This window comes from Lissotriton helveticus, chromosome 12 (assembly GCF_964261635.1).
Source record: "Lissotriton helveticus chromosome 12, aLisHel1.1, whole genome shotgun sequence".
Taxonomy (NCBI): Eukaryota; Metazoa; Chordata; class Amphibia; order Caudata; family Salamandridae; genus Lissotriton; species Lissotriton helveticus.
Genome location: NC_136073.1, coordinates 726878831 through 726887973, shown reverse-complemented (window position 1 = coordinate 726887973; position 9143 = coordinate 726878831). Strand labels below are relative to the sequence as shown.

Here is a 9143-nt window from a genome sequence, read left to right as displayed (position 1 = left end):
ATAATTTATATATTTGGTCTATATTAAATTATAATGTTTGGGCATCCTCAATTATGGTAATGTGAAGTTTCTCAAAAAGATTAATGATATTATCAATGATAACACACTGTGTAGATAAGACACTCCTGTCATGTATGTGCTAAGGGTACAGCAAAAGTATATCCACTCCTCCGAAAGGTAACCCCCATCCTCCGCCAGTGAGCGGGAGGACGAGAAGTGGAGGAACGATGGCCACTTCAAGAACAGAGGTAACCAGCGAAGGACAGAGATAATACATACTACCGTCGTAAAGAAGAGATTACAACATTTACTGAGGTGGGGACAGAAACACAAAGCTGGCAAACCGCAACGTAGTGCCACCTACGAGTATGAATTGGAAGGCAGCACCTACTACAGGAAACAAGCATTGGCATAGCCAATAGGTCTTGCCTCTGGGACCTTATAAGTATTTAGTTAAGCAGCACATATCCTTGGTGCAACAACATCAACTGTTGCATGGCTAAACACTTATAAGGTCCCAAAGACGAGACCTATTGGCTATGCCAATGCTTGTTTTTAACCTGGAGAGATGTTCCGATTACGTTTACGAATAGAGTTGCATTAGAAAAGTGACAATTTAATTAAGTGACTAACCACAACTTTCAGAGTCACAGCATTCGTTGGTACTACAGGCTGAATGACACTGGTACTCGGGCCCAGAGTTGTGAAGAGCCCACTACAACCCAACTACACCTGTCTTTAACTACACAGCTGGGGCAAGTTAACCTTATTTTCCATGCGTGCAATACAACCCATGAGCATGGCATCTCCGATACACAACTGTGGGTTATTTATACAAGCAAGACATTGAGACAAATGTAATGAGAAGCCAGTGTGATGGCTCACTGAGTTAAACACAGCTAAGAGAGACTGGCATGGCTAGCTCAGCCACTTATCTTTCCGAGGTCACAACGATCACATTCACCAAGAATCCTGCATAAATACATTTTGGGCAGTGCTCTAAAATTAACAACGACGTGCAGCAACGAGTGTGAAGCCTACCACACGCACAGAATTTCACCCACAGTAGTTCTGTTTATAATGAGCTGCAACACAATCTGTTGTGTGCGGCAAGAACCCTGCTCCAAAGTTCTTGAGAAGGACCCAGGGAGTATGCTAAAGGCGCCCTTGTTCATCTGATACATACATGGGTGCAGCCTTCGTAAGAGGGGGAAGGAGGTTCTGGGCAGGGATGACATCTTTTCAAAAATACATCTAAATGTGGAAGGAAACACTCGGAAAGGGCATGTGCTGGGCTGTTCCTTCCAAACCATTACCACCATGGCTGAGAGGCTTCTGACGTGATTTAAGCGGATGTATGACGGTACAACGCGTACCGTTTCTACGCGTGCCTTTACAACGCGTCTTTAACAACGCAAGTCGTTACAACGACTTGTGCAGTTGGGCGCGGATAGTGAATAGTATAATTTACTATTCTAACACCAGTCCCCGTGGATAGTAGGAAAGTGTTGGAATAGTAAATATACTATTCTTTATTCTTTAGCGCCCTCCACCGCAAGTCGTGGTTACAACTTGTGTTGTAAAGGACGCGTCGTAAAAGCACTGCGGGGTAACATCCGCATTGAAAAGGATGTTCCCAGATTTAAGCAGACTGTATTCTGCCCAATTTCTTGACCGAACCGGTATCCATCTTTTTCTCCGTTTTAACCTTCCGCATATTTTAGTGATGGAAGGGAAAAAGACAGCCATGAGAGAGAGGCTGCCATTCCGTAGCAGTCAAAACTTTGAATGACATAAGCATGGACACTGGGGTTATGTGGCAATGAAGGATCAGGTTATGCAGCAAGTTGGATACAATTATGCAGCAAGAAAAGTTACATTATAAGACTCAAGGTGGTTTATTCTATGGCCGTTTTGTCGTTGTAACCAACATTATTACTCTATGGGCCTCTCTGCCTCCTTCAGCCACCGCAAACTAAGCACACGCCTCCACGCAGCAGGGATCGGAGCTAAGGTTCTGGACTGGACCACCTCCTTCCTCTCCGGCAGAACCCAGAGTGTCCGCCTCCGCCATTCCATTTCAAAGCCTCCGAGATCATCTGCGGTGTACCCCAGGGATCTTCCCTTAGCCCGACGCTGTTCAACATTTACATGGCCCCGCTTGTACACGTTGTCCGACAGCACGACCTCAACATAATCTCCTAAGCCGACGACACTCAGCTGATACTCTCCCTCACCAAGGACCCCATCACCGCCAAAGCCAACCTCCACGAAGGAATGAAGGCAGTCGTCGACTGGATGAAGACCAGCCGTCTGTAGCTGAACTCGGACAAGACGGAGGTCCTCATCCTCGGCTCCAACCCTTCAGCCTGGGACGACTTCTGGTGGCCGACGGCACTGGAGGCAGCCCCGACACCCACCGCAACCTGAGAATGATCCTCGACTCAACGACCAAGGAAGTCAACACCGTCTCCTCCTCCCGCTTCAACACCCTCCGCATGCTCTACAGATGGATCCCAACAGATACAAGAAAGACAGTCACCCATGCCCTCGTCAGTAGTAGACTCGACTATGGAAACGCCCTCTACGTGGGAGCCCCGACCAAGCTCAAACTACTACAACGCATCCAAAACACCTCGGCATGACTCATCCTTGACGTACCACGCCACGGCCACATCACCCCCCACCTGAGAAACCTGCACTGGCTCTCCGTCAACAAGAGGATATCCTTCAAGCTCCTCACCCACGCACACCAGGCACTCCACAAGACCGGTCCTGCCTACCTCAACAGACGGCTCTCCTTCTACATCCCCAACCGCCAGGTACGCTCCGCCGACCTCTCACTCGCCACCGTCCCGTGCATCCGAAGAACAACCACCGGTGGGAGATCCTTCTCCCACCTCGCCGCCAAGACATGGAACACCCTCCCACTGAGCCTACGACAGGCCAAAGACCTGCTGACCTTCAGGAGGATACTCAAGACCTGGCTGTTCGATCAGTAGCGGCCCCCCCGCAGCGCCTTGAGATCCTTGCTGGTATGTAGTGCGCTTTACAAATGATTGATTGATTAACTGATGGGCAAAAGTTTTACTTCGCTCGTACCATTTTAACACGATTACCGCAATAAGCTACTAACAGGCTACCACTTAAGTTTCCAAGGGGTCCTCCACATTTCGGCACCAAAAGCTGCACTTTTTTGTGATTAGATCCCTTCAGGCAAAAATCATTTTCGTTAGAGTCTTCAAATGCATAAACAAATAAAAGCGGCCAGACGGTAGATATACTAAAGTGAAGGTGCGTAGTAGTATTAACATCAACCCACACGTGGACTCGAAATTACATAACCTTTTGTTTCACATTCCATTTTGGGGGTGTTTGGGTCGATTAGTATGTGGAGCACCAGAATAAGATCAAGCAAGCAGAGGCTGGCCTCTACATTTGTTTTTGGCAAGAAGTGTTAATCAAGAGACATTATGCTCAATACGATTTTACTTCATTTTGATCAACTACTTTAGAGTATGGGGACAGCTCTAATCTCCAGCATCTTTGTGGTTGCCGGATGACTTGTTAGTCTTGTGTCTGGCCTAGTGCTGTGGTGGGAGTGTGTGCCATTTTTTATAGACCGGCTACTTTTCTGCAGACACATCACAATGCTCTCCTTGGAGCCCACTAGTCATTGCTTACCAAGAACGACCATGATTAAGGCGGAAAATCATGTACTGCTCACTCACTAATAATTAGCCCCCTTTATTCCCCTGATGTAGGCAGCAAAAGAACGAAAGCGCCTCTGGTACATTGCTGAGATGCAAAAAACAAGCATTCAGTGCACTTTGTGCCAGGCGGAAACAAAGCACCAGGGCCTCAGGAGGAGCAGAGTTCCTCTCGGCCCTGCTTGGTGAGCCGGTGTGCGTTTTCTTGGATGGAGAAGGTGGCGAGTTTGGAGCGTCATGTTTGTGCACTGTCCTCTACAAATCCGGTCAGACTGCATAGCCCCCTGCAAAGTAATGAAAGAAATACAAGCCACCTTTTAGCACCTCGCACCATAACGGGTATCTTGGCACTTACGTAGTGGTATTGTGAAACTGAAGCCCTTCATTTTAGGTGACCGTCATATCCTCGATAGAAGCGGTCGCTCACCTCACCTCCTCCTCACTCGAGTCCTTGACATAGCGCTTCAATTCTGCTAAGTACCTCTTCGTTGCGCACTGCTAAACGCTGTGGGCCTCTTTGCTTTGAAAACTGCTGAGTGTATTTGGCGCTTTGCTTTGCCTTTGAAAACAGCTGAGTGTATTTGGCGCTTTGCTTTGCTATTGAAAACTGCTGAGTGTAATTGGCGCTCTTTCAACTACGTAGCGCACTGCGGGGCTTTGGCTCACCTTACAGTCTGTTTATTAATTGCTGTGGGCTTTACCTCGCTTCCTGCCGTTTTTAATTCCCTCGCTCTGGGCTCTGTGTATTATCTGCTTGCACAATCCATAGCGCCCCCATCGTTACCTTAGCGCTTTGTACCACTAGAAACTTGTGCATTATCCGTCCCCTGAACGCTCCATCTTGGCCAATTTCGACGTGCCCCTCGCAGCATTTGTTGTTATTGTTGCTGCCATTTTGTCTGCTGTGACGTCCCACACCACCTCCCACACCTTGATCCCGCCCCCCAGCTGACCCTCCCACACTCCGCCCCCTCCACCATCCATTTATGGCCAATGCTCCCACGCGCAGCGTCCACGCGCTTCGGCCTCGCCGAAGGTGCGCCAAAGGTAAGCCCGTCTACGCCCGTCCGCGCCTGGTCCGCGCCCAGCGCCTGTCCCCCTGCCCCTCTCGCCGCCCACCCCCCCCGCATTACCTACAATGCCGCCACCCTCCGAGCCCTTAACCCCGGCCGCGCCCCCACCTGCGTCCAAGCCGCTCCTGGACGCACCCATGGACCTTTCTCCTGCTACTCCTGCAAATTCAGCAGCACCGTCACCAACTCCGCTACGACCACAACACAGATTCCCGACCCCAACCACCTAGAATGCATCCTTCTCAACACCCGCTCGGTCCACAGGCACGCCATTGACCTTTGGAACCTACTAGACACCATCTCTCCTGACGTCGCCTTCCTAACGGAAACATGGATGAACGCTTCCTCCGCCCCTGACATCGCCATCGCCATCCCTGATGACTATAAGATCACACGCAAGGACCGCACCGACCATACAGGAGGTGGAATCGCTATCGTCCATAAGAAAACAATCCGCATCTCAACCAGCTCTGATGCCAACCTCGCCAACTCCGAACACCTTCACTTCCAGATCCACATCGACCCCAAGACCACACTCAGAGGCACCCTCCTCTACAGACCACCAGGACCACGCGCAAAATTCAGTGAAGACATCACGGACTTCATCACCCCACACGCGCTCCCCTCCAAAGACTACATCCTTCTGGGAGACCTCAACTTTCACCTTGAAAAGATCAACGACCGCAACACCGCCACCCTCTTAGACAACCTCGACAACCTCGGACTTAAACAACTGGTCACTTCCCCCACCCACATCGCAGGTCACACTCTCGACCCCATCTTCACCTCCAGCAACCATGTCTCCTTCAGCCACACTACGGATCTCCTCTGGACTGACCACAGCTGCGTTCACTTCACCTACAACAAGCCGAAACCCATCATCCACCTTCAACCAACTCTACAAAGAAACTGGAACAAAATCACCACAGAACAGATCTCCACATCGCTCCTTCAAACCTCCCCAGCCCTCTCCTCTAACGCCAACGAAGCCGCCTCCAACCTCACCCTTTGGTTATCCAACACCGCCGACACCTTAGCACCACTGAAAAAACGTCAACACAAACTTGGCATCAAGAAGGCCGCATGGTTCAACGATGACCTCAAGAAGTCCAAGAAACTATGCCGCTCCCTTGAAAAGGCCTGGAAAAAAGACCCATCCACCAGCAACAAGGACGCCTTCAAAAGCGCCATCCGTACTCACCACCAACTGATCCGAAAAGCCAAGAAAACAGCATTCAAAGATCGACTTGACAACAACGCCCACAACAGCAAGGAACTTTTCAACATCGTCAAGGAATTTTCCAACCCCTCGGCCAACTCCAACGACATCACCCCCTCTCAAACCCTCTGCGATTCCCTAGCCTCTTTTTTCCACAACAAGATTGCTGACATCCACAACAGCTTTGACAACCAACCCGGAAGCCAACCCACCCTACCATCAGCTGACCATCTTCCCCCCGTTAACACCCTCAACGCCTGGAAGCCAATCTCCACTGAGGACACCATCCGCCTGATGAACTCCATCCACTCTGGATCCCCCACAGACCCATGCCCTCACCACATCTTCAACAAAGCAGACTCCGTCATAGCTCCGCACCTCCGAGACGTCATCAACTGCTCCTTCAACTCCGCTACCTTCCCAGAAGACTGGAAACACGCTGAACTCACCGCCCTTCTGAAAAAACCAACAGCAGACCCCACCGAACTCAAAAACTACCGCCCCATCTCGCTTCTTCCATTCCCGGCCAAAGTCATCGAGAAAGCCGTCAACAACCAACTCGCCGCCTTCCTCGAAGCCAACAAATCCCTCGACCCCTCACAATCTGGCTTCCGAGCCAAACACAGCACTGAGACCGCCCTCATCGCAGCAACAGACGACATTCGAACTCTGCTGGACAATGGAGACACAGTCGCCCTCATCCTCCTCGACCTCTCTGCAGCCTTCGACACAGTCTGCCACAGCACCCTTTTACAACGCCTCAGAAACATCGGAATCCAAGGAAAGGCACTGGAATGGATCACTTCGTTCCTCACCGGAAGAACCCAGAGAGTCCGCCTCCCACCTTTCAAGTCCGAGGCCACCGAAGTCATCTGTGGCGTACCACAAGGATCCTCACTCAGTCCCACCCTCTTCAACGTATACATGAGCCCCCTCGCGGCCATCGCCCGCCAACACAACCTCAACATCATCTCTTACGCGGATGACACTCAACTGATCCTATCTCTCACCAAGGACCCCAGCACCGCCAAAACTAACCTACACGAAGGAATGAAAGAAGTCGCCGAATGGATGAAACAAAGCCGTCTGAAACTGAACTCAGACAAAACAGAAGTCCTCATCTTAGGTAAATCCCCCTCTGCATGGGACGACTCCTGGTGGCCGGAAGCCCTCGGAAAGGCACCCATCCCGACAGACCACGCACGGAACCTTGGCGTCATCCTGGATTCTTCACTCTCAATGAACAAACAAGTCAGCGCCGTATCCTCTTCCTGCTTTAACATTCTTCGCATGCTCAGAAAAACATTTCGCTGGATCCCCTCCGAAACAAGGAAAACAGTCACCCACGCTCTAGTCACGAGCCGACTGGACTACGGAAACACCCTCTACGCAGGTATCACAGCTAAACTCCAGAAGAAACTACAACGAATCCAAAACGCCTCAGCCAGGCTCATATTAGACATCCCACGCAACGAACACATCTCTGGTCACCTTAAAGACCGCCACTGGCTACCCGTCAATAAGAGGATTACTTTCCGACTGCTTACCCACGCACACAAATCACTCTACGACATCGGACCAGATTGCCTCAACTCTCGACTGTCCTTTTACACCCCCCCCCCGACAACTTCGCTCTTCCAGCCAAGCCTTCGCCACTGTACCTCGCATCAACAAGACCACCATGGGAGGCAGATCCTTCTCATACCTGGCTGCCAAAACATGGAACTCACTCCCCGCTTACCTTCGCCTCACCCAGAATCACCTAGCGTTCAGAAAGCAGCTTAAAACGTGGATATTTGACAAATAATCCTCCTCCCCTTCCTAAGCGCCTTGAAACCCTCTGGGTATGTAGTGCGCTATATAAATGTTATGACTTGACTTGACTTGACATTTTATAGACCCCAGAGGGTGAAAGAGAGTGGCCCTGCACTTCTTCAGATCTACAAATGACAGACAGCTGAAATGTGGGAGCTGAACCAGAAATCCAATGGCGCGAAGACACCGAAGGTACATTACAATGACAAAGTTCCACAGGGAACTTTATTAAGCGCATGTGAACTACAGCTGGGGAGAAGTTCCGCCATCCTTACAGCGAGCCTGCCACCCAGGGACTCTGCCGCCCTCTCAGCTGGCAGTGTATACATTCTGCTCCCACTGACCCCAGGAAAAGCCCGCACATGCGCTGATCCAAAGGGTTCCTGGGTAAAGCACGAATGCACCGGTTATCATTTCCAATGCACTTCAGGTATTACCGTCAGCCCCTCTGGTGCCCTGCACTACCATTCCATCACGACCCCTCACAGAGGCATGTTCAAAGGCACCCTCGCCCGCCATTAGCTAACAGTCAGGCCCCCCTCTGGGACCGTGGCTGGCCTCCACAATGCAGTGTCCAGCAGCACCGCCCTCCTTTTTGCACTCTGGGGACTGCTGTCGCGTGAGGCGCATTTTTCACCTCAACAGTCTGATTTAATCATACATCAGCGCCTTATGGGGTCCAGACTAACCTACAAGCGAAAGGGTCTATTTCGAACATAAGACAAACTCGTCCTGCATTAAGGCACTGAACTAGGTGTGCATCTGGTAGCTGGAGTCGTTTAAAAGCATGCGTGGGGTCTGTGAGGTGAAAGGTCACAGTGCTGAATTATGTCGACGTCGGAACCCACAGGGTGCCTGAGGGTTCAAGAACAACCATTGTCACCTTTAGACACGGCAAGGCCCCTCCCGTTAGGCAAGGCTGAAAGCAGGCTCACAGGCAGCATCTGAATGCAGTGAGGCTTAATCCCAGAAGAAAACCAGCACAAGCGCGTGCCTCTCGCGGCAGCAGGGGGAGGGGGCCTGCGTGATTCCCTTGCGGGAGCGTGCAGCAAGGCGCGATGATTGCGACCATATGCAGCTGCGCGTTCCTGCAAGGGAATCGCCAGCCGTGCACGCGTTGCCATTGCAAGCAATGCGTGCACGTTTTTGCCCCCAAAGCTGTGCCGATGGCTAAAGGTCTCTCTCCTATTCAGCGCATGCGAGACCTAAAAAAGGGCAACTGTCCAAGAACCAACGCCACAGACTGCGAAAGGTTGCCAGCAGGCAGTAGCAGGTGAAGCAAATAATAAACAGCATGTTGAAAGTCCACTCTAAAAGAGAAGAAGT

The 9143-nt window shown here is 51.0% G+C and overlaps 1 protein-coding gene across 1 annotated transcript in view; it reads right to left on the bottom strand.

Moving 5' to 3' along the window:
- PIAS3 (protein inhibitor of activated STAT 3) overlaps positions 1-9143 on the bottom strand; it is a 324307-nt gene that overhangs the window by 295533 nt on the left and 19631 nt on the right. The gene's annotated exons all lie outside the window — the stretch shown is intronic.